This window comes from Hypanus sabinus, chromosome 11, assembly GCF_030144855.1.
Source record: "Hypanus sabinus isolate sHypSab1 chromosome 11, sHypSab1.hap1, whole genome shotgun sequence".
Classification (NCBI taxonomy): Eukaryota; Metazoa; Chordata; class Chondrichthyes; order Myliobatiformes; family Dasyatidae; genus Hypanus; species Hypanus sabinus.
Genome location: NC_082716.1, coordinates 39,011,863 through 39,038,788, shown reverse-complemented (window position 1 = coordinate 39,038,788; position 26,926 = coordinate 39,011,863). Strand labels below are relative to the sequence as shown.

General features: G+C 39.7%; 1 long non-coding RNA gene across 1 annotated transcript; it reads left to right on the top strand.

Moving 5' to 3' along the window:
• The first annotated feature begins 4,140 nt into the window (after window positions 1-4,140).
• On the top strand, window positions 4,141-13,789 carry LOC132401561 (uncharacterized). The gene is made up of 5 exons (XR_009514612.1): window positions 4,141-4,223; window positions 5,860-5,937; window positions 6,852-6,940; window positions 10,675-10,721; window positions 13,334-13,789. It is a non-coding gene; the product is annotated as an uncharacterized LOC132401561 (long non-coding RNA).
• Window positions 13,790-26,926: the final 13,137 nt, after the last annotated feature.

The window sequence follows — 26,926 nt, the reverse complement described above, 5'->3', positions numbered from 1 at the left end:
TTCTAAAACACCATTTCAAGAAACAATATCTTGTGTAGGAACCTTTCATCAATCGATCAATTACAGCACCTCCATATCCTTCTTCTGTGCAGTTTACCAGCTGATGGAATGTCAGACCATTCTGGGGCCACAGGACTTTGTTCTGGCACAACTATTTAGACTCTGTAGTTAAGTAGACTCTGAATTTTGACTTCAAAGATCGAGGTACATTTATTATCAAAATATTTATGCAGTATTCAGCCCTGAGATTTGTCTTCCTGCAGACAGCCAGGAAACAAAAGAAACACCATGGAACCTGTTCACAGAAAACATCACACGCAAAAAAATAAAACAAATCAAGCAAATGCCAGAAAAACAAGCAATTAACACACAGAATATTAAACATCAAACCACAGAATCCTTGAAGCAGTGTAGTATTGGTCAGTTTAGTTCAGTTCAGTTCAATTACGAGTTACAGAGCCACTCCACCAAGATCACACAAAATAGCAATAAAAGAAGTAATCAGAAACCAGAGACTCGTATAACAGGAAGAGCAGAGTCTATTCCACAAACGAGACCGATCAAACCTGGCACAAGACTCAAGACCCCTGCACCTTCCTCTGGTAACAGCAAGCAAGAGGGAGGCCAGTCAATAGGAAAGGAAGAAAGATAATTAATTCACCTTACCCAAGTAGGTAAGGATATCTAGTGTCTTGTAAGTAGAAGAACAGTTGACAGCACCAGTGCCACTTTGCTCCAGGCAATAATCACTTAGTCTCCAACTCATGAGTTTAAAGATCTTAGAGGTTAGACTTCATGCACAAAGCATAAGAACGTGTCAGCCTCTTGTAATCGCTCTATCATGCAATAAGATTACAGGTGATCATTTAGTGCAGCATCACCTTTCCCTTGCAGTCAATATCCTTTGATTTTTTAAAATCTAAAAATTTATGAATAACCATTTTGAAAATACTCAGAGACCAAGCCATTAAGTTAGATATTTAATTCCATGAGTGAAGAAATTTCTCCTCATTTTTGTTCTAGGTTATCCTAGACAACTCAACCAGCGGAAACAATCCATCTACTCTGTTATGTCTTTTAAGAATATTTTGGTTTAATAAGATTAGCCGCCATCTTTCACCTTTTTGATCAGTTCACCCAATTGTACAGATATCAGATGCATTAACATATGGCTGTCAACATTATGTTTAGAGATCTGAGTGGAACAGAGATAAATTGCTCTAACTTACTCTCAGTTGTGTTTTAAAAAGTCAGTCTTTCATGACACTTATATCTTTGGGACTTCACCTATTTACAAACCTGAATTATCCAGAGTTTACACCTACTCATATGCCAATTTCTATTTATAAAATTTAACAAAATTATAATATACCATGAACATGGAGGAAATTCACAACTGAAGTTTTATTCTTTGGGATGGTTTTCTTCTCTATCACTTTCCATTTATAATTTGCTGGTATCTGAATTACCACCAGCTGTACAGAAGCCCTGAAGAGAAACTTTTGGTAATGGTAAGAAAATGGTAAAAAAAAGTCTGTTTACTTAAATTTGACTAATTATGATGATCTTTCCTTGCTACGTATTGAATCCTACGCATACTCATGACCATCTCGGGGTTAATCTGCCTTTGTTGAGAATGTAACACACTTCCAGCTACTGACCTTAATAAAACACATTGGGGCGAGGAGCTATTGTTATAACGTACCACTCCAGTAGCTATAATAAAGAAATCGCTTTGATTTAAAACTAAGCTTTGCACTGTACCTCCAATGTTGGGCTGCGCAAATAGTACCTCAGCTGGCTTTCCCTCATCTGCTTGGCCCTTGTATCAGCTGTCTGATACAATTTTGAATGTTGCACTGTTATAATTTTGAATAACGTTCCTGACGAATAAACATAATTTCAGTAGTTACAGGGAGATTTCAGTTTCATTTCAGTAAGATTTCAGATGTGAAACCAAATGAAAGAGGTTAGACACTCACAATAGAATGCATCTTAGATGAGGAAATAAAAACAATAAAGTCTTTAAGGCTTCTCTGCACCTGTTCTGTTGTTGATCCAAGCTAAAACCAAATTGATATAAAATGCCTTGCAATAATGGATGCTTCCTGCTTACTAGTACTTCTAAAAGTATCTAAGGATAAAACTCAAATACCAAGCCTCTATTTTACCACAATGCATTGAATGCTATAGCTCTGTAGGCACAAGAAAATCTACAGAAGTGCAGTAAATGGTTAAACTGCTGCTACTGTGCAACAGTGATGAAGTGAGTGAATGATTGTGGATGTGGTGCCTACCAAATGAGCTTTTATGCCCTATACTCCTTGCTGAAGTAACATGCACCCAGTTATCAGACTCCTGATTTGAGATGGTGGATTGGCTTTGGGAAGTTAGGAGGTGAGATACTTGCGTCAGGATTCCTAGCCTCTGACTTATTCTTGTAGTAACATTATGTATATTGCTGCTCCAGTTTCTGGTCAATGATGATAACTGGATTTTCACTTGTCGGATTTTGTTCTTGTCTAGCACTTGTATGGCAGAAATGTTTCAGTCCAGGCCTAGGTATTGTCCATATCTGCAGACATTCCACCTCTCCCGGAAGTTCCAGGAGTCTCCGGCATATCGATAGTGGCTCCCTGATGCCCACAAATTATATACAATATCCCGGAAACGATTTTTTTTTAGAGCAAGTGAGAGAGAGAACGAGTGACGGACGTAGCGAGAGAGCAAAATGATTGGTCTCCCTTTGTGCTAAATAGACCTATCAGTTTTCTCTGTGGGTGGGCTTTACAGTCAACCTCTCTCTCTCTTTCATTGTCCATCAGTTCAGTTTAGTGTCCTGCAGCACCATGGCAGAGTGTTTCAAAAAAAGAAAATATAAAACGTAGTTCACGGCAGACTACACAAAAGTGTACTCCTGCCTATTAGGGGCCATAAATAACGACAGTGTTGCTCGCTGCACTGTTTGCAACAGTGACTGTTCTATTGCCCATAATGGGTTAAATGACTGTAATAGACATGTTAAGGTGAGTTTAACAGGTGTCATTCATTTATTAGCATAGTCAGGGGCTTTCAAAAAATCTTGGAGAAGTTCCCAATGAGAGATAAAAAAGAATCTGTCAGTGGTCAATACAGGAGCCAAGATGAGGTGAATCCAGAGCAGATTTTGACTTTGGCAGACAGATTTCCAAATGTGATCAAGGCAGATGCAGGAGAACAGCTCCACTTGGAAGTCCTGGATTATGTCTTAACTAACCTTGAAGGACTGGTGCCAGACTACAAATGTTTGCCAGTTGGTGAGTTCTGGGGGAAGCTGTCCAGAGTAAAATCTGTGAGCACAGGGCAGTTGAGATTCAAAGAGCTCTGCCAGTTGATGAAGCTGCTTTTGGTGCTGCCAAATTCTAATTGTGATGTAGAAAGGGCATTCAGCATGCTGCGTCACATTAAGACAGAATTCAGAAGTCAGCTGTCTCACAAAACACTTGTGAATCTTATCTCTTGCAAAATTAACAAATTTATTGCTATGAGGTTGAGGTTGAGACGTCCAGCAAAATACTCAAATCTGCCAAGCAAGCCACATCACAGCACAAGGAAAGTTTGCAAAAGAAATAGAAAAGCTACTTGCATTAGCATTTAGCTAATAGCATTGAGACTGCCAATAAAATATTCAACAATGTATGTGTGTGTGTATAAATAGTTTCAATATGTGATCAAATAAATTGTTGTGTTATTTCATGATCAAATGTCCTGAATACATATATTGTTGGAGGTCGAGGGGGGTGGGTGGGATATGGTGTTGTGGGGGGCGGGGGTGGTGGTGCTACCTCCCTGAAATGAGTTTTTGCAGGGTGTGATGTCTGCATCTGGGAGGCACAAATGATGCTGAACATTGTGCAATCAGCAGCCAATATTCCCACTTCTGACATTACAATCAAATAAATCAATTAATTGAAGTGTCATTTATGGAGCCATTGTAAATGGTTAGACCTAGGACATTCCCCTGAGGAACTCCTGCAAAGATGTCCTGTGCTGAAATGATTGACCTCCAGCCAGCCGAGTCATCTTCCACCAGCAGAGGGCCCTCTCCCTGATTCCTATAGATCCCAGGGCTCCTCAATGACACACTTGATCAAATGCTACCTTGATGTCAGGGGCAGTTACTCTCACTTCACCTCTGGAATCCAGCTATTTCATCCATGAGGCTGTAATGAAGTTATTTTTAAGTAAGTCCTGCTTGATAACATTATTGATTACCCATTCTGACACTTTGCATGTCTTTAGTATTACTGACTTAAAGTTGTGAGGGCCCATAGCCCTTTCTATACCGTATGCCTTGTGCTGAGGTGCTGGGCTCACCCACCATTGATCATGAGGGTATTTGTAGAGCCTCCTCCTCCAGTGAGTTGTTTAATTGTCTGCCTTTATTCACTACTGGACTGCAAGGCAGTTCATTGGACTTGATCCACTGGTGTGGGATCTCTTTGCTCTATCTATGGAAAGCTTGTATACTTAAAAAGCCACGATGTTCTTAAAACATACTGGGACACTATATTGTTAATCAGTTTCTGGAATTGTGGATCACGAACTGTTTCTTACAGCTGCCTGGCCTCAGTAACGAGGGTACTGCAGATCTAGGCTAACACATTGGTATTTGTCAGACACTCTGGATGTTACTGAATCATTAAATCTAGTTCTTGTCTGTCTGCTTGTGTTTGACCAAAAGCACCTGGGATTTTCTGGAAGAAAAGAATAGAGCGTTCTGAGATACTCTCAATTAGTCTGATTTAAGTGTGCAATCATTAATGTCTTTGCTAAAAGAAGCACGATCCTTCACACTGTGGCAGAAAGTCACAACTTTATACTTAGCATATGACATTAGAAGCTATTCTTTCAACCCCCTGAAAACATTGGCATTGGGGGGACTTTAAATTGGTAACATCTGCAAATCTTAACATACTTTTTTGACTTCTTTTCAGTAGAAGGAAATGACTGAGTGGTCAGAGCTGCTGGCATTGCACGGAGGAGGTCTGGGGCTGGCTCTGTTCCTGAAACAGCACTACAGGGTTTTTGCAAACCCCCTGCTGAAAATCTGGCAAACCAATTACTGGGATAGGTTCGTGTTGAAGCAGATGTGAATTCCTTAGAGCACTAGCTGACCTTGGTGAAAACATGTTTTAAAAATGAAAACTTACTTTAAATACTGCTTGAAAATGTGTAATGAAACAATTAATATATTTTCAAACCTAATGACAGGACTTTCAAATGAATTTCTTCACTGAAGATGTTTCTTATACAGGATATCTAGAAATAAATAGAATAAAAACACTCTTTGCATTCTAAAATCAGGTCATTTGGACATTACATTTGAAGAATTAAATTCTAAACAGAACTGCCAGTGAACATTAAGAGAGTAGCCTGGAACTGCCTTACAACTGCTTTGAGTTTGCCATTCTTCATGCACACAAATAAGGTTTTTAGCAACAGTTCAACCAAGTTATATTAAGTGAACACACGAGCTGGCCTTCACATGAAATCTCCACAAATAAGTGAAAATCTGAGGTAAATGCCTATCATCTCCCTCTGGTGCCCATCCTTCTCTTTCTCCCATGGTCAATTTTCTTCTCCTAACAGATTTCCTTATTTTTCATCCCTTTTTTTTACCAATCACCTCTCAGCTTCTCACTTCATCCTCAACCCCTCCCCACCAACCTACCTTCCTCCTCACCTGACTTCACCTATAACCTTCCAATTTGTACTCCTCCCACTCCTCAAACCTTCCTACTCTGGCTTCTTCCCCCTCCTTTCCGGTCCCGATGAAGGGTCTCAGCCAGAAACATTGATTCCTTATTCTTCCCACAGGTGCTGCCTGATCTGCTGAATTCTTCCACCATTTTGTGTATCTTGCTCTGAATCTACAGCATCTGCAGAATTTCCTGTGTAAGTGAAAACCTGATGAAGTGCTTATGATCTCAGACAATTCTGGTCGCCTCACTACAGGAAGGGAGATTTACAAGGATGTTGCCTGGATTGGGTCTTTTAAGAGACTTTTGGATAAGTACATGGAGCTTAGTAAAATAGAGAGCTATAGGTAAGCCTAGTAATTTCTAAGGTAGGGACATGTTCGGCACAACTTTGTGGGTCGAAGGGCCTGTATTGTGCGGTAGGTTTTCTATGTTTCTATTGACAAAATTTCTCTCACCAGCCTAATTTGCTAAGTATTGCCAGCATTTTCTGATTTTAGTTTTGGAACTTTACAATTGTTGAATGGAGCCTGTTTCAAACAAGATAGAGTTTGATGTCACAGGCCAATAAGAGGACAATATCATCTTATTGACCTGTGACATTTTGCTTGTAATCAGCTCCAGTTAAATGAGCTCTTGCATGCCTTCAATATGGCTATACAAACTCAGGATGTCTAATAATTGAACAGATATCTTAGCCTTTGTTTTATAGGTCTGCACTAATGTGTCCTCCAGCATAAGGGAGAAATAATGCCAAAGAAGGAAAGGGCTACAAGCAAAGATCATAGATCGGTGACTTCCACTTAAGTAGCTCAATCTCCCTCTCTCAACCTACCTCTTAGTCAGAAATCCTGTTGTTGCCAGGGCTCCCAGTAGTCAAGTCTGCCCTGTGTAAGTAAAGCAAGATCAAAAATTGCCAGAGCCTTCAAGGCTCCAGAAAACAGAGGCTAAGTCTACAGCCATCCCAGCGTATCAGCAGGGATAAGAGAAGTCTGCCTCTTATGAAGGCACGAGGAATGGGTAAAGTGCTGTCCTTGTGCAGGTACATCCATATGAGATTTTACTGGGTACAGAGCTCATGTTCATATTATCCCTGTTTTGTCTTCTCAGTAGAACTTGGTGGTAACCGGCCTCTTAACATATGGTACTAAATTAGACAACATGAGGAAGGAACTTTTGATGGCGACAGAATGCTGAAGGTATGGTTAACTGATTGGTTAAAAGACACAATTTTATCATAGGCATTTTTAAGTGTGAGGAGAGTAGGAAGAGTTGCCATAACATCATCTGCTGATGTGGTTGTGCACTCAGTATGACACTTCCATTAAGGACATATAAATCAACCACCTAATTGAAAGCTTGGAGTTACATTTTATTAACAAAACTTACTTTGCTGGTCAGTGAAGGTGTTTTTACTCTGCATCCTATGTTTAGCAAGATGTGATGGGGTTGCCAGTATATCCTCAGTAGCCTCCTTTTATGTTTTGAAAGAAGTCTGAAAATATGAGAAATAACTTTTCAGAGGAAAATTTGGTAGTTACTTGTTGGAAGAATTAGAGGGTGCAAACAATCATTCAAAGTGCCTAAGCAGCACTTACGAGCAAATGGCCTTCGGCTTTGCTGGATCATTCTGCGATTCCAATATAAGGTTCTGTTCATTCAACTCAGTCTCAGCCCTAGGCAGCATTAATATGTTGTAATTCTGTTACTTTGAATTGGGTATGAAAGTTCTTTGTAAGTGGTCACTTCTTTAGCAGTAATTTCCACCAGATAGCATCTTTATAACCAAAGCAGAATAATTGCTAACTATCATAGCTGCAGAATTTACAATAGCAGTAGATTTTTTGAAGGAACAAAGCAAACCTGATTGCTATGGCTGTGCCTAAAGGAGCTGTGTGCTCTAATTTGGGCTGAGTGATAGAATCTACCCCCAGCCATCATTCAATTGGAAACTTAACTTAAGCAACTTCCCAATAAAAAAGAACTGGCTTCCTGTAATCTTACAACTATCACCTTTTTGTACGTGGCAATGCTGAGGAGACAGTAGCAGGATGTTTCCATTCAGTGTAATCCCATTCACTCTAACTGATGAATGAAATGAATATGTTTGTATAATAATCAATTACTTGTAGTAAAGGTGCATGAAAGATATATGTATTTATACTACGTTAAAATATCTAACTTGAAAATGCCATTGCAAGCTAGGCATTCATCTGTTTAATAGGAGTATCTGAAATACTGTAGTATAGCTTTCATAATGGATATACTTTTACAGGTCCTAAGAGAATCATTATAAACACATGTTTTGCTGTTTGCCCTTCTTATAACACTCATTTTATAACTCTGAATGGAGTTAAATGATAAAATTACTTTGGCCACTGGCCTGGCTCTTTTAGTTATCAATCTCATGAGACTCCTTCAGTAATCAGGACATGTAATACAAAGTGGATTTTAGCAACCTTTACAAATATAAGACCATAAGATATAGGAACAGAATTAGGCCAATTGGCCCATCAGGTCTGCTCTACCATTTCATCATGGCTGATCCAATTTTCCTCTGAGCCCCTTCATGTGCTGACCAATCAAGAATCTGTCAACCTCTGGCTTAACATACATAAAGACCTGACCTCCACAGCTGCCTGTGGCAAAGAATTCCACAGGTTCACCACTCTCTGGCTAAAGAAATTCCTTCTAGTCTCCATTCTAAAAGGATGCCACTCTATTCTGAAGCTATGTCCTCTGGTCTTAGACTCTCCCAATATAGGAAACATCCTCTCCACATCCCTCTGTAGCCTTTCTCATTCCTCAACACTACATGCCCCTCTATCTTCATATCATCTGCAAACTTTGCAACAAAGCCATCAATTCCATTATCCAAATCATTGACATATAATGTAAAAAAGAAGTGGTCCCAACACAGATCCCTGTGGAACACCACCAGTCACTGGCAGCCAACCAGAAAAGGCTCCCTTTATTCCCATTCTTTGCCTTCTGCCAATCATCCACTGTTTTATCCATGCTAGAATCTTTCCTGTAATATCATGAGCTTGTAGCTTGTTAAGCAGCCTCATGTGTGACACCTTGTCAAAGGCCTTCTGAAAATCTAAGTACACAACATCAGCTGATTCTCCTTTGTCTATCCTGCTTGTTATTTCTTCAAAGAATTCCAACAGAATTTGACAGGCAGGATTTTCCTTTGATTTTCCACGCTGACTATGCCCTATTTTATCATGAGCTTCCACGTACCCTGAGAACTCATCCTGACAATCAACTCCAACATCTTCTCCACCATTAAGGTCAGACCAACAGTTCTATAGTTTCCTTCCTTCTGCCTCTCTCCCTTCTTGAAGAGTGGAATCTCATTTCCAATTTTCCATTCTCTTGGAACCATGCCAGGACCATTTGATTCTCGATTCTACTCAGCCACCTCTTTCAGAACTCTGGTTTGTACACCGTCTGCTCCAGGTGACTTACCTACCTCGTAAAAACCTTGCAGAAAGTTTAGAAAATAAAAGACATAACAGAAAGGTTTCTGTTTTATTGATTAATCATTATTCACAAGAAAATTCATATCCAAGTAAAAAAGCATGTCAAGCTTTGGACATGTCGCAAATGTTTGTGTAAAGATGGCAAATTTAGAAAACTTAACCAAAGTGTGTTTATCCCTTTTATATATTGGGCCTCCATAACATAACTTTAATTTCTACTTAGTATTTCAGATTCAAGATTTTATAATGTCTTTTCTATTTCACACGTGTAAAGGAGCATGAAGTAATTACTACTCTAAATTTGATGCAGCTCAAAAATGAAGCACAATAATACAAAGAACATAGTAAAAGATACAATAATATAGATACATAAGATAACTTATATACAGAGATTGATTGTACATACCTAAAGTGACACTAAGTACAGGGATGCCTGTACATAAAGTGACTCTGACAGGAAATGATAAAGTAGTAGTGGTGGGGTGGGTTAGTGAGTGGAAGTGTTAATCAGTCTTACTACTTGAGGAAAGTAACTGCATTTGTCATATCAATTTGGTATTTGAGTGCCAGGAGTCTTCCTCTCCAGTTCCATTTCAGAAAATCCTCAGACAAAATATTACACTTTACTGCATTCTGTTTAGCTAAATGCATTTTATGTATACAAGCACACATAGGTCATATAAATCTTACAAGTACATCATGTGCTTACACATTCCTCATAAACAAACACAGCTCAATTACAAGGTCAAATAAAAATCTTGCTAAACACTAGATGTAGAATAAAAAATTCTTACAATGAGCAACATATCTTTTGGTAATAAAATGTACTAAATGTAATAAGTGACAAAATGTGAAAACCAAACAGATGAAACATGTGGCCCGTTGTTGAACTGTTGATGATAATTTTGGAGGTAATATAACCTGCCACCTTCTGATGAAAGTTTTGGAAAACTCACCACTAAAAACAGCAGTGCACACAACAAGAAATTCCTCTGAAAAGGAATTTAATGTGCAGAGCAATAAATTGTTCAAAGGGTGTTCTGCTGCACTACATTGATTTGAGTAGAATCCAGAAAATGAAAACTGAGCTTAAAAAATGGAGTACAAAATACTACAGGACTAATTGATTAATTCCCACTGATACCAAAGTAACATACTGTAGATCCAGGCAATGTTGGCTGTTGAAGAAAAACAAATGTGCCCTACTTCTGAAGTTACAAATTTTATCAGCCCAAATCCCAGCTCTGCCCCCCATATTCACCACCACCATCATACTCAATTGAGAAAGATAATATTTCAATTAAAAGTGAATTCCACCATTGCCAAAGCAAACTTGATTATTAAAGCTATCACTAATTATCTAAAACCAAGAGCATAGATGCAAACATTTTTTTAGGTTTGAAATGCTTGTTGTGATTAACTCTCTACCCGTTTCTCTTTGGTAGGTTTCAAAAATGAAGGATGGAAGATTGGACAGTGATCTGGACATAGGGTGAGTGCAAGACGTGAGTTTACACAGCAAGTGGAATGCAGCATGATTCAACTCATTATGGCTTTAAGCATGCATGACCTATATTTAATATTCATTCTATGAAGCTCTCCTATTGTCCTTAAATACTGTAGGCAATCTATTAATTCAGATTTTCACCATCAATGTATCCCATTGTAGCTGGAAGGTCTACAAGGTGACAAGCCAGTGTTTAATTCTGAAAATTTACACAGTTTGCTATTATGATTCTTATTGACTTTGTTTTTAATAGTTGTGCCTATTTCAAATTCTTGTCGTTCAAATTAATTAATCTGAAAATAAAGCTGAGCAAGAGGGCTCTTAAATTTCAGAATAGACAGAATATATAAACAATCATTAGATGTTAATTGTTAAGACTCTCTGCCAAAATTAATTAGGGTAAATGCTGTATGGAAAATGTATTTTTCTTGTCATAATGTGTGTTAGGAAAATGGTGAAACTGTAAAAGCTCCTCTTATTGATATACCACTGAACTATGCACACCTACAGTCTTACCTTTGGACTAAATATTCAAAGGCTGGTTTGAAGTCTAACTCACATTTTACCGACAACTGAGCTCCTTAAATAGGTTGTAAAAATACCTGCATTTGAGTAAAATAGTACGTCATAAATTTAAATTAAGTTTAAAGACAAATTAGGTCATTATTCAAAAGCTTTTTTTTGCCAAATAAACCAGGTTGAACATAAAATATGCCCATTCAGTTTGAAAACAAACTGATGACTAGAATGCTCTTACAAAAAATGAATTCCAAGTAGACATCAATATGTATAATTACATTAATCTGTTTGGGATTGCACTTTCAATCATTAAGGCTAATTTTTATGTCTGCTTCATCTCAGCACCTTTTGTATACTGCCATTTTGAGCATGTGATTTTTAATGGGAGAAACTGTTGATGATATTATCATACAAACAGCCCATTCCCTAGTTACAATTATACTTCAATAAAGCTCATAGAATTTGATAGCTTACTGTGCACAGCCTGATATAACTTATTTGCAACTAAAATTAGCATTGATAATTCCATATCATTTACATCTGTTCCAAATAATGGATTTATTGAAAATTTGGTCAATAACACACAAATATTCACAAAAAGCAACAAGGTATTAAATCTGCATTACTGACATGTGTATGCTCGGCCCTCACTATCAAAATCCTGGGGTCATCTTTGACCAGAAAGCAGCAACTAAAATACTATGTCTACAAGAATAGGTCAATGGCCTGAAATCACGTACTCCCTTCCTGATACCACAAAGTATGGAATCATTTTCACCTGCTTGAATGAGTGCAGTCCAACAACATCCAGCACCCGAAACATTTCTTCCTTCCATCACAGGCACAGAGTTGTTGGATTATGTACTGAGTAGAAAATGCACTGTGTTTATTAGCCTTGACTACAGGACCGCCCAAATCTCAGGTCACCACATCAAAGAAGGACAAGAAGAACAAATGTGTGGGATCCCTACTACCCGCACAGTTCTCTACAAGTAACACATAATCCTGACTCAGAAATCTAATACTGTTCTTTATCATCAGTGATGATCATGAGGAAGTGTCACCACCATCTGTTCAAGACCATTAAAACAGCCAATAATATTGGGCACCCCAATCAATCTCAGACACTTTAGAGTGTATTAAAATATCTTCAAAATGGCAAGAATTGGAAATTGATTAGCGCATGCTTCAAAATTCAAAGTTCAAAGTAAATTATTATCAAAGTACATATTTGTCACCATATACAACCCTGAGATTCATTTTCTTGCAGGCATATTCAATCCAATAACCATAATAGAATCAATGAAAGACTGCTCTAACAGTGTGGACAACCAGTGTGTAAAAGACAACAGACTGTGCAAATATAAAAAGAAAGAAAATAAGAGATAATAACAATAAATGAATAAGCACTAAATATCGAGAACAAGAGTCCTTGAAAGTGAGTCTATAGGCAAAAAGTCACTGCATGGTATGTCAAAGACTATTTTGTTTGAGAAGTACCACAGAAAAAAAAATCAGTGGTACACATGGCCTAAGAATGTCTTTCCTCAAAGATAAAAGAGAATATAAGTTATTTCAGCTAGAAATAATTTTTGGTTGTGCAATGAACGAAATATATCACGATGAGTCAGAGTTCAAAGTCCTACCTCAATGACTATTAAGCTTCCAGAAATATGTTTAGTTTAAAACCAAATTATGCTGTGCATTGCATTGCACAATTGCTTCAAATTATTATTGCCACTCATCAGTATTCTCAGAGGCTTTAAAGTACAGCTATGTCTGAGACAACCCTGCCAGAACTGAAGGCATGAAATCCAACCCCTTTACAAATTAGACCTTTCCCATATTGGCAGTTCCTTCACCTGGAATTGTTTGTGTTAGCAACACATGCCCAATCCAGCTTTTCTGCCCGCACAGCATACTTCACTTCTTTTGTGAATTTATCTGATGTTTTTTCTTTAACTCCAGCCAGTACATGCTGATAAATTTGTGGGGGGAAAATACCATCATGTGGCTATATGAACACATGATAAATAAACTCACTGACAATAAACTCTCTGTGTTTCATTTTGCTACAGAATGCCAACTATTAGAAATGCTGCCAATTATGTATTGAAGGAGTTGCTTTGGATCTGGCCCCCATGGTATGGTCGAGGTTGCTATCTTAGAATACTTAAGGGCATCCTAACACTATTAGCATTGTACACGGGTCCCTGAGATTCTCTGTCATGCCCTTGTCAGTTCTGAAATGTGATATTTTACCTCTGTTAAATGTAAAAGGTAACATGCAAAAGCTATTGAAAAGCATTTGATTGCCAAGTGATGAAATTTATCTTGTTTACTTTTCATGAACGAAAATTGAATTGGTTTCCTTAAGCAAATACACTGTGCAAAGTGCACAAGCTTGTCTGGCCATAAAAAGTAGGTATCACAATAAAGGGAGCTGAGGGATTAGAATGATAACATCAGTGAAGGGAGAAACAAAAGTAAATGCTTGTCTTAAGTGCAGTTCTAATGACCGTTATATAAACACTAGAAACAGAAACTCAGTGTGTGGTAGCCTTTGGTATAAGGGCTTAGATTTCATTCCATCACTGCTGGCAAGATTGTCTCAGATATACCTGTACTCAAATGTCTCTTACTTAATTTTACTAATAAGTGTCAGAATAAGTGGCTTCAAGTCAGATCCTTCCTGCTCACGTTATTCTGAGCAGATTCAGCAGCACTGATAAATATTCTTGGGAATTTGTTCCCACTCCTGATTGGTCGGAAGTCATTTTAGAACTGTTCCATGGAGATCAAAATTGGAAATCTGATCCAAGCTGACAGTGAAAATGAGAAGAAAGCTGATTCAAAAACAAAAGTGCTTGGAATGACGGGTGGGGGTGGGGGTGCTTAGCCTTGTGACATGGCTTGATTACTGGATGGGGCACAGGATGGAAGGAAAGTAAAGGAAAGAAAATGTGCTGTGATTGCTGAGAAGTAATGTACAAGGCTAGGTGGTACTCATCCACAACATCTTGTGAGTCATTCGACATTGAACAGCAACTTAATCGGACTGACTGCATAACTCCAAGAGCACATTAGAACCTCAGTACCCTGCAGTAACTAACTCATTTCCTGACACTCCACACACCACCAATCACCTCCCTTGTGCATTTTCAATGCAAGAAGTCTGGGATGTAACAGAATATTCTGCACTTAGGTGGATGAGTGCAACTTCAACAATACTTAGGAAGCTCTACCCATCCAGGACAAAGTGGCCAGGTTGACCGGTACCATCTTGTAAAATATACAAATACTTCAAACAATTATGTACCATACCTGTAGCTTGTAGAACGCCTGTGCTACTGAAGCTAAGAAAAAACAGCTCCCTGTCACTTTCTTGATAGCAACAAGCATGGGACAATAAATGCTGACTGGACACTAACACATAAATTCCATGAATGAACAAAAGTTCAAGTTCAATTTTATTGTCATTCAACCGCATAGCTGTTTACCACCAAAGGAAATAACATCCCTCCGGGCCAAGGCACACGACACAGTGCATATAGCTCACACACAACACATAAAGTAAGATTACCACAAATAAATTAACAAATAATAAAATATATTCCAGAAGACTGACATTTAGCGTAAGGTGTATTTACGACAAGGGTCAAAAAGTAGACAGTATAATGCTACTGGTGCTTGGGTGATGAGAGCTGGGCGGTGGAAGGAAATTCAGTAGTCTCATGGCCTAAAGGAAGAAGCTGTTTCCCATCCTATTCTAATGCTACAGAACCTCCTCCCTGATGATAGAAGATCAAAGAGATTGTGGTACGGAAGAGAGGGATCTTTGACAATGCCTGGGGCCTACACATGCAGCGCTTCTGATAAATATCTCCGATGGGTGGATGATCTTCTCAGCAGTCCTTCTAATCCTTTGTAGGGTGTTGTGGACAGATGCCTTTCAGTTTCCATACTAGATGGTGATGACATATGGACACAGACCCTGAGTCATACGAGTGCATCTATCATATACTTGGGCTGTTGGTACTCCTGTGGCCTGGGTGTATCTGCAAGTTCCATGCTTCCTGTTGCTCTCTATCCAAAGAGAATTAAAAGAAAGTGAGCTTCCAGTGAGTAATAAACCACTAACACATAATGTTGAGTTGCAAACAGAGATTGTAGTACACATCAGCCATTATCAACAGAAATAATATGGAGGCTAAGAAGTTCAGTGCCATTATAAACATCTCTCCCACAGAGTGCCTGCATAGAACATAGAACAGCACACACAGGAACCGGCCCTTCAGCCCACGAGGTCTGTGTTGACCATGATGCTACTTTAATTTAGCCTGTACATTATCCATATCCCTCCATTCATATTGATGTGCCAGTTTCTGTGCCTCTCAAACACCATGAATGTGTCTGGTTCCACCGCCACACCCGGCAACATGTTCTGGACACCAGCTTTTCTTTGTATAAAATGACGCCACCGCATTTACTTTACAGTTCCACACCCCATCTTAAAGCTACACTGTTTAGTATTTGACATTTCTGCCCTGGGAGATAATGTGTCTATCTACCCTTTCTACATCTCTCATAATCTGTTACACTTCCATGTGGTCTCACCTCAGCCTCTGATATTCCAGAGAAAGCCATCCAAGTTTGTATAACCTCTCCTTATAACACATGCCCTTGAATCCAACCAGTAACCTTTCCCACACCCTCTCCAAACTCTCCAAATCCCTCTAGAAATTGAGTGAAGGGAACTGAACATAGTATTCCAAATGTGAATGAAAAGAAGTTTCATACAGCTGTGACTTCCTGACTCTTATACTCAATACCTCAAATGTACACCTTCTGTAGCATCCTACCGACTTGTTTTGTGACTTCAGGGAATAAGGCATTGGACAGCTTACCATAATCCCTTTATACACCAATGCTCTTAAGGGTTACCATTTACTGTATACTTTCCCCTTACCTTTAGTCTCCCAAAGTGTAGCAACTCATACTTGTGTGGATTAAACCTCCGTTAACCATTCCTCTGCCCTTATCTGCACCAGATCTATATCCTGCCATATCCTTTGACAATCGTCTCCACTGTCCACTGATATTTGTAAAGTGTGCAAACTTACTAATCAGCCAAGCTACTTTTTCATTTAGGTCATCGGTATGTACCACAGTAGCTGAGGTTTCAGAACTGATCTCTGCAGGGCACCACTGTCCACAGACCTCCAGTCAGAATAACATGCTTCCAACTCAAGCCCTGTCTTCAATAGCCAAGTCAATTTTAAATCCAATCTACTTCTACCAAGTCAAGAAGAAAATCTTCAAATGCTACAAAGCCTTGCAGTAAGGAACATTACTGCAAGTGACCACTTGCTTTGAAAACCCTACCTCTGAACACTGCGTTGACAGATAGAGGCAGGAACATTGCTTCTAAAAGACCTTTGGCAGATAGGCTCTTCTGACCAGAGCCCATCTCCCATTCTTTCAGGAGGCCCTTTTAACTTGCTCCTTCCATTCTAATCATATGGAAGCCAAGAAGGATTACTTTCAAGATCCTTTGTTTCAACATTAATATTGAAGATTTTACCTCAAAATTATCAAAAATATTCTGGATCTTCCTCAATCCACTGCAGCTGCAAAGTGCAGCCCACATGACCCCCAATAATCTATAATGTGTTAAGCCGTCAGTAGAGCCTCAGGTTATCAAGCATCTATTTGATAAGCACAGATACTGTTCAGACATGATTTCCCATGCAAGACTCACATTCACTGTTCATTAACAAAGCACAGTCCCATTTGGCAGGAAATCTGTCAAAATGAGTTTTGTGTAAGGATTAATGTCACTGCTGCATACCCACTGTTATAAAATCATGGTTTGTCTGTCAATTAAGGAGACTGTGCTGCAAATAACAGCAGTTGGTACACCAATATGACAGCTGTAATGAAAAATTGGAACCTGTGATCCATAAGCTCATGCAATATGTGAGCTAATGTCTATTTCTTAGTCACCATATCAAATGTAACAGGTGAGAAGATCATAGTTGAGAGCTTAACATCCAACATTACACATTGTATCAAAGGAGAAGCAGGTATATGCAGTGGCTTTTTCAGTAATAAAAGAAATCAAATCCTCAGATCAAGGTGACATAGGATCAGAAGATGTATTATCCTTGTAAATGGAGTTAAGAAATTGAAAGGTTAAAAAGACCCCAATGCGAGTTACATACAGGCTTCCAAACAGTAGCCAGGATGTGGGATACGAATGACAACAGGAGATTGAAAAGGCATGTAAAAGTGCAATGTTACAATTGTCATGGGGATTTCAATATACAGGTAGATTGGGAAAATCAGGTTGCTGCTGGATCTCAAGAGGAAGGTAGGATGCCTATGATGGCTTTTTAGAGCAGCTTGTGGTTGAGCCCACGAAGGAAAAAGACAACTCTAGATTGGGGGTTGTGTAATGAACCTGCTTTCATTAGGGAGCTTAAGGTGAAGGAACCCTTGGAGGCAGTGACTATAGTATGATAGAATTTATTCCGTAGTTTGAGAGGGAGAAGCTAAAGTCAGATGTATCAGTATTACAGCGGAGTGAGGGGAATAACAAAGGAATGAAAGAGATTCTTGATTGCAAGGAGATACTAGCAGGGAGGAAGGCAGAACAGCAATAGCTGGAGTTTCTGAGAGCGATTCAGAAGGTGCAGGATAGATATATACCAAAAAAGAAGCAATCTTCTAAAGGGAGGATGAGGTAACCATCACTGACAAGGCAAGTAAAAGACAGCATAAAATCAAAAAGAGGTCATATAATATTGCAAAAATTAGTGAGAACTTAAGAGTGTAGGCTTCATAACTTCTGCCATCTCCAACGGGATTACACCACCAAACACATCTTTCCCACCCCACTTTCCACTTTCTGTAGGAATTGTTCCCTACGTGACTCCCTTGTCCACTCATCTCTCTCCACTGATCTCCCTCCTGGCACTTATTCTTGTAAGTGGAACAAGTGCCACACCTGCCCTTACACTTCCTTCCTCACCACCATTCAGGGCCCCAAACAGTCCTTCCAGGTGAGGCGATACTTCACCCATGAGTCTGTTGGTGTCCTCTACTGTGTCCAGTGCTCCAGTGTGGCCTCCTGTATATCAGTGAAACCCGACGTAGACTGGAAGACCACTTCACTGTGCACCTGTACTCCATTCCCCAGAGAAAGCAGGATCTCCCGGTGGCCAGCCATTTCAATTCTACTTCCCATTCCCATTCCGACACGTCAGTCCATGGCCTCCCCTACTGCTGCAATGAGGCCACACTCAGGTTGGAGAAGCAACACCTTATATTCCGTCTGGGTAGTCTACAACCTGATGGCATGAACATCAATTTCTCAAACTTCCATTAACTGTCAACCCCCCTTCACTATTCCCCATTCCCATTTCCCTCTCTCATCTTATCTCCTTACCTGCCCATCATCTCCCTCTGGTGCTTCTCCTCCTCCTTTACTCCATGGTTTTCTACCATCTCCAATCAGATTCCCCTGCTCCAGCCCTTTATCTCTTTCACAAATCAACTTCCTAGCTCTTTACTTCACCCCTTCCCCCCTTTCAGTTTCACCTATCACCTACTACCTTGTATTTCCTCCTCCCCTTCCCCCACATTCTTATTCTGACCTCCCATCTTTTATTTCAGTCCTAATGAAGAGCCTCGGCCCAAATCATCGACTGCTTATTCTTTTCCATAAATGCAGCCTGGCCTGTTGAGTTCCTCCAGCACTTTTTGTGTGTTGCTTGGGAAGTTAGATGATTTGAAGCTTTTCAAAACCAACAGAAGGCAGCTACAAAAGCCATGAGGAGAGAAAAGATAAAATATGAAGGTAAGCTAACCAATAATATCAAAGACGGTACAAAAAGTTTTATCAGATATATGAATAGTGAAAGAGAGATGAGAGTGGGTATTAGAACACTGGAAAATGATGCTGGAGAGGTAGCAATAGGGGACTGGAAGATTACAAATATATCTCCACTCTTTAAGAAAGGAGGGAGACAGAAGAGAGGAAATTATAGGCCTGTTAACTTGAGTTCAGTGGCTGGGAAAATGTTGAAATCCATTATTAAGGGTGAGGTTGGGACCATTTTGTTTCACATTATATGTCAACGATTTGGATGATGGAATTGAAGGCTTTGTAACCAAGCTTGCAGACCACACAAAAGCAGGTGGAGGGGCAGGTAGTGTTGAGGAAGCATGGAGTCTGCAGGAAGGCTTAGACAGATTGGGAGAATTGACAGATGCAACATAGTGTAGTGAAGTATAAGATCAAGCAATTTGGTAGAAAGAATAAAGACATGGAATATTTTTATAAACGGGGAGAAAATTCAAAATTCAGAGCTGCAAAAAGACTTGGAAGTCATTGTGCAGGATCTCCCCTGAAGATCAACTTACAGGTTGAGTTGGAAGTAAGGAAGGCAAATGCAATGTTAGCATTCATTTTGATAGGACTGGAACATACTACAAAGGATGTGATGCTGAGGCTTTATCGGGCAATAGTCAGATTGCATTTGGAATTCTGTGAGCAATTTTGGGCCCCTTATCTCAGAAAAAATACTAGCATTGGAAAGGGCAGAGGAGGTTCATGAGAATGATTCTAGGAATGAAAGCGTTAATATATGAGAAGTGTTTGATAATTCTGTGACTATACTTGCTGGAGTTTAAAAGAATGAGTGGAAATCTCATTGATACCCAACAAATGTTGAAAGGTTTCAACAGAGGGCATGTGGAGATGTTTTCTATAGTGGGTGAGTCAAGGACCAGAGAGCACAGCCTCAGAATAGAGAGATGACAAGACAGGAGAATAGGGTTGAGAGGGTTAATAAATCTGCCATGATGGAATGGCGGAGCAGGCTGGATGGGCCAAGTGGCCTAATTCTGCTCCTATGTCTTATGGTCTTTACCCAGGCACCTTCAGACAAACTGCTCAGCATTGAGAAGTATTATCATATGTACTGTAAATCATAAAAATGTGAGATTCTGCAGATGTTGGAAATCCAAAGTAACAGACAAAATGGAAAGGAACAAAAAGTCTATGTTTTAAGCCAAGACCCTTCATCAAGACTTTACAGTAAATATGTACAGTGCTGATTATCTGCTATCCAACTACATGGAAACCTGATTATTTGTTACATGGCACATCATAAAATCATAAGGCCATAAGACATAGGAACAGAGTTAGGCTACTCAGCCCATCAATTCTGTTCCACCATTTCATCATGGCTGAACTTTTATCCCTCTCAACACCATTCTCCCACCTTCTCCACATAATCTTTTATGCCCTCACTATTCAAGAGCCTATTAACATCCATTTTAAATATACTCATACTTAGTCTCCATAGCCATCTGCACCAAAGAATTCACAGATTCAACACCCTCCGGCTACTAAAGAAATTCCTCCTCATCTCTATTCTAAATGGATGTCCCTCTATTCTAAAGCTGTGCTCCCTTGTCATTGATTCTCTCACTATAGAAAATATTCTCTACACATCTATTCTTTCTAGACCTTTCAATATTCGATAGGTTTCAAGGAGATCCCACCTCATTCTTCTAAATTCAAGTGAGTGCAGTCCCAGAGCCATCAAAAGCGCCTCTTACGTTAACCCTATCATTCCCAGAATCATTCTTGTAAATCTCCTCGAGACCCTCTCCAATGCTAGCACATCTCTCTTTTTAAGATAAGGATCTCAAAACTGCTCACAATACTCCAAGTGCAGTCCAACCAATGCCTTATAACACCTCAGCATTACATTCTTGCTCAAATATTCCAGTCCTCTCAAAATGAATGCGTTTGGCTTCCTTACCACCGACTTAACCTGCAAGTTAACCTGGAAGGAATCCTGCACAACGACTCTCAAGTCCTTTGCACCTCTGAATTTTGAGTATTCTCTCCATTTAGAAAATAATTTATGAATTTATTCCTTCTACCAAAGTGGATAACCATGCACGTCCCTCCACTAAATTCTATTTGTTACTTCTTTGCCCATTTTCCTAATGGTAAGAATCTTACCATTCTTTACCTCCTATCTTCTATCTTTCCTCTAATGCCTTGGGCTCCTATCTTGTTAAAAAGTCTCATGTGTGGCACCTTGTCAAGGGTCTTCTTAAAATCAAAGTAAGTAACATCTACTGACCCTCCATGTTGATCCTGCCTACTAGTTCCTCAAAGAATTCCAAAAGTTTGGCAAGATTTCTCCTAAAAGAAACCACGCTGACTTTAGCCTATTCTACCATGAGCCTCCATGCACCTCAAAAATCATCCCTAGCAATGGACTCTGACATTTTCCCAGCCACTGAAGTCTGGCTAACTGGCCTATAATTTCCTTTCTTCAGCCTCCCTCCCTTCTTAAAGAATGGAGTGATATTTGCAAATTTCTAGTCCTCCAGAACCATTCCTGAGCCTAGTGATTCTTGAAGGATCACTACTAATGTCTCCACAATCTCTTTAGCTACCTCTTTCAGAACTCTGGGGTGTAGCTCCTCTGGTCCAGGTGACTTACCTACTTTCAGAACATTCAGCTTCCCAAGCACCTTCTTCTTAGTAATAGCAATTGCATTCACTTCAGCCCTGTGATACTCTTGAATTTCTGACATACTACTAGTGTCTTCGACAGTGAAGACTGACATAAAATACCAATTAAGTTCTACCACCATTTCTTTGTCACCCATTAACACCTCTCCAGCATCATTTTCCATCATTTCAATAACCACTCTTGCCTCGCTTTTACACTTTATGTGTCTGAATGAAAACTTTTGGTATTTTCTTTGATATTTTAGCTATGTTGCCTTCATATTTCATCTTTTCTTTCCTTAAGATATTTTTAGTTGCCTTCTGTTGGTTTTTAAAACCTTCCCAATCCCATAAATTTGAACTAATTTTTGCTATCTTGTATGTATTCTCTTTTGCTTTTATGCTGCCTTTTACCTTCCTTGTCTGCTATGGTTGCCTCATCCTCCCTTTACAATATTTCTTCCTCTTTGGTATGAATCTATCTTATGCCTTCCGAATTGTCCCCAGAATCTCCAAAGAATGATGTTCTGTTGCCATTCCTGCTGGTATCCAATCAACGGTGGTCAGCTCTTCTCTCATGTAATTCCCTTTACACCACCATAATGCTGAAACATCTGATTTTAGCTTCTCCCTCTCAAATTGCAAGATGAATTCTAACATATTATGATCACCGTCTCCCAAGTGTTCCTTTATCTTAAGCTTCCTAATCAAATCTGGTTTATTACAGAAAACCCACTAGGGAATGGCCTTTCCCTTAATGGTCTCAATCACAAGCTGCTCTAAAAGCTATATTGTAGGCATTTTACAAATTCCCTTCCTTGGGATCCAACACCAACCTGATTTTCCCAAGCTACCTGCATATTGAAATCCTCATGACTATTGTAACATTGCCCTTATTAAATGCCTTTTCTATTTCACATTGTCATTTGCACCCCACATCCAGGCTACTTTTCAGGAACATGTATATAACACCCATTGGGGTCCTTTTATGCTTGCAGTTTCTTAATTCTTTTTACAAGGATTCTACATCTTCTGGTCCTGTATCTCCTCTTCTGAAGGATTTGATTTTTTTACCAACAGAGCCACTGCATATTCTCTGCCCACCTGTCCTGTTGATGCAACGTGTATCCTTGGATGTTAAGCTTTCAGCTATGTTCTTCTTTTAGCCATGACGCAGTGATGCCCTCAACGTAATACCTACCAATTTCTAACTGCACTACATAATCGTCTGCCTTATTCTGTATACTGCATGCATTCAGTTACTGTATAACACCTTCAGTTTGTATTAATCACCCTTTTGATTTTGCCCCCATTTTACACTTCAACCTATCTCACTGCAATTTTGTCCTATCATCTGTCTTCCTTCCTCACAGTCTCATGGCACACTGCATCTACTTACATACCAACTGCCCCATCATCAGCTCTGTCACTATGGTTCCCATCCTCTGTCAAATTAGTTTAAACCTTCCCCAGCAGCTGTAGCAACCTGCCTGCAAGGATACTAGTTCTCTTAAGCTCAAGTGTAACCCATCTCTTTCGTACAGGACATCCCAAAAGATGTCCCAATGATCCAGAAATCTGTAACAATGCTCTCTGCACCAATTCATTCATCTGCCATCATTATGTTCTAATCCTCATGGTGCATGGCACAAGCAGCAATCCAGAGATTACTACCCTTGAGGTCCAGCTTTTAAGCCTTCGACCTGACTCCCTATATTTACTCTTCAGGACCTATTCTTTTTACTACCTATGCCATTGGTACTAATATGTACCTCGATTTCTGGTTGCTCTGCCTTCCAGTTTGGAATGCTGTGGACCCGATACAAGATAGCACTGACCCTGGCACCTAGGACGTAACATACCAACTGGGTGTCTCTTTCACATCCATAGAATCTCCTATTACTACTGCACTCCTCTCTTCCCCCATTCCCTTCTGTGCAACAGTGTCAGACTCAGCGGCAGACATCCGGTCACTGCAATTTTTCCCTGGTAGGTCAACCCTCTCCCACAGCGGTATACTTATTATTAAGGGTACGGCCATACAGGCTGCCTATTCCTTTTGCCTTTCCTGACAGTCACCCAAGCACCTGATTCCTGCAACTTAGGAGAGACTACCTCCCTATGGTACCTGTCTTATCACATCATCAGTCCCAAATAAGCCGAAGGTCATCCAGCTTCAGCTCCAGTTCCTTAACACAGTCTCTATGGAACTGCAGCTTGGTGCACTTCATGTAGATATAGTTATCAGAGAAAGTGGAGGTCTCCCAGACTTCATACATCGCACACAAAGAACACACCACTAACCCTAGATCCATTAGATCCATTCTCAATGCACTATGTACTAATAGAATAAGAAAGAGAAAAAAAAACTTACATGAAACTCACCTGTTCTCACCTAAGCCTGTTGGACCAAAGCCTGGCCTCTCTAACCCTAGCCCACTCCAGAAATGGCTGCACCACTTAAACCTCACTCCTTTTTATTGGCTCAAGCAAAGTTCACTCCCAATGAGACTTGTTTTAAATGGCTGCCACTCTGGTCAGATCCTGCTCTCTCAGTCATTGCTTCAAATGAGACTTGTTTTAAGTGGCTGCTGCTCTGCTCAGATCACGCTCTCTCACTCGCTGCTGTGAAGTATGATACACTCCAACGAGGCTTATATTTAATTGGCTGCCTCTCTGCTCAGATCTTGCTATCTCACTCATTGCTTCAAAGCTGATTTGAATAATCAAATCATGTTCCCCTTAACATACCAGGGTACCGGTTGTCATGCACCCTTTAAATTCATTTCCCACTTCCTTTAAACTAATCAGGATGCCAATTCCCATAGTCCCTTTAAACTTATCAGGGCTCCAGTTGCTCTGCTGTCTTTAAGTTAATTGAGGTCCTATTTCCGATACTCCCTTCAATTTTATCTGATTATGTTTCTTGCACACTGCTTACACATACCAGGTTCACCAGAAAATTTATTATTTTATCTTGTACTATCTAATAAAAGTGAGTTAAAAGTATGTTGGAATATTAACATGAATAGCATCCAGTAGTCCACAAAATTTGCTAAGACCATAGGATATAATTAGGCCATTCAGACTATCAAATTTGCTCTGCTATTCAATCATGGCTAAATTTTTTTAACCCCATTCTCTGCCTTTTGTCTGTAACTCTTAATCTTCCCAATCGAGATCCTATCAATCTCTGCCACATTGACTTCCAGTCAAGATGGCACCTCCATACAGTGCTCCTTCAGTCAATATCTTCTGGATAGACCATGAAACCATATACTTCACTTCTTTAATGTCTTTTACATTTGTTTTTCATCTTGAATGCTGGAGCCTGGGATTTGCCGTTTGCAGATTGTTTGAGTGCTTCAGTGCTCTGCATCTCCAAGAGGATTCCAGGAGGCAGAGGCAGCGTGAGCTGATGTTTGACTCCATTTCAGCGATTAAAGCTTCCATTGCTCGCTGATTAAAGTGACGAGGGAGATTGAAACATTGAGGCAAGTGCAGAAGTTGAGCGCCGACTGTATGACGGTGAGATCACTCTGCTAAGGAGAGGGCAAGGACTGGAGAACGTTACCCAGGTTTTCTGCATCTTGGATATGGACTTGGACTATAGACCTTTTTTCAGTCTTACAGTTTTTTCAAATATGTGTTTTTCACCCGAACTTTCTTGTTTTTTTGTGTGCAGGGAAAGGGGGATTTGGGGATCGATGATCATGCTGTCATTCTTTTCTTTCTTGGTTTTGTGGCTATCTGGAGAAGAATAATTTAGCATTGTACACTTTGGTAACAAAATGAACCCTTGAACCTTTGAATGACTTGGCCTCCCCAGCTCTCTGTGGCAATGAATTCCACAGATTCACCGTCCTCTGGTTTGGGCGCCACAGTAGCGTAGCGGTTAGTACAATACTATTACAGTTTAGGACGTTTGAGTTCAGAGTTCAAACCCAGAGTCCTCTGTAAGGAGTCTGTACATCTGTTCCATGGAATGCACGGGTTTTCTCTGGGTCCTCTGGTTTTCTTCCACAGTCCAAAGACATACTGCCAAGGTTAGTTAGTCATTATAAATTATCCCATGATTAGATTAGGGTTAAATTGAGGTGTTGGTGGTTGCTGGGCAGTGTGGCTCAAAGGGCCGAAAGGATTAACTGTATGATATCTCAAAATAAATAAATAAATCCTCCTCAATTTGGTTCTAAAGGGATGTACCTGTATTCTAAGACTGTGCCCTCAGATCCTGAACTCTCTTATTAAAGGAAGTAACATCTTCACATCCACTGCAGCACCATCAATGTCTAATGAATGCCAGATAAGGAGTGTTACTGGTTTATGATGGAGATTTACTGATGTTATTGAAGCAGTATGCAATACATCACTTACATATCATGAATCTACCAATGTTTTCTAATTTAGGTAGGCAAGACCCTGCAATTGCCAATCTGTTTGAATTATGGTTCTTTGCCCATTATCTCAAGGAAGTTGGAATACAAAAGTGTGGAAGATATACTTCACTTGCACAGGGTCTTGGCAGATGGTATTTGAACCAATGCATTGTTTTTTTTTGAGAGACATGCTACATTTGGAGGTGTTATAGTACACATTTCACCAGGGTAAACTGAATAAACACAGATTGAGGTCCTTTAAATTTATGGATTGAGAAGATTGGGCTATCCAAGATAATAAATGGATTTCATAAGGCAGATACAGAAAAGCTATTTCCTCTGAATTCAGAATTTAGAACAAGAGCGTGCAGTTACCAATTCATTGACATCTATTCAGGAGCAGGTGATGTGTCAACAGAACCTTTGAAGGTCAAGGTCAACAGATTATAATTAAGCGTACCAAGTAATACAGAAAATGGCAGGAAATTGGAGCTGCAGTGCAAACACATCATGATCTGCTCGAGGGACTATATAAGCTACATCTGTTCAAATGTGCAAGTTTGCACTTGGAGCCTAACAAAACTTTGCAATGGATTACTAAATTGCTGGAATACCAAAGCATTTGTGTGCATGGGAGAGGAATGATTCGTTAACTCACATATGAAGAAATTAGAATTGACAAAACCAGTTAAAACTGTGTACTGGAAGGCAGGCAAGGCACTGCTCTTGAAAATCTACATCAATGACAT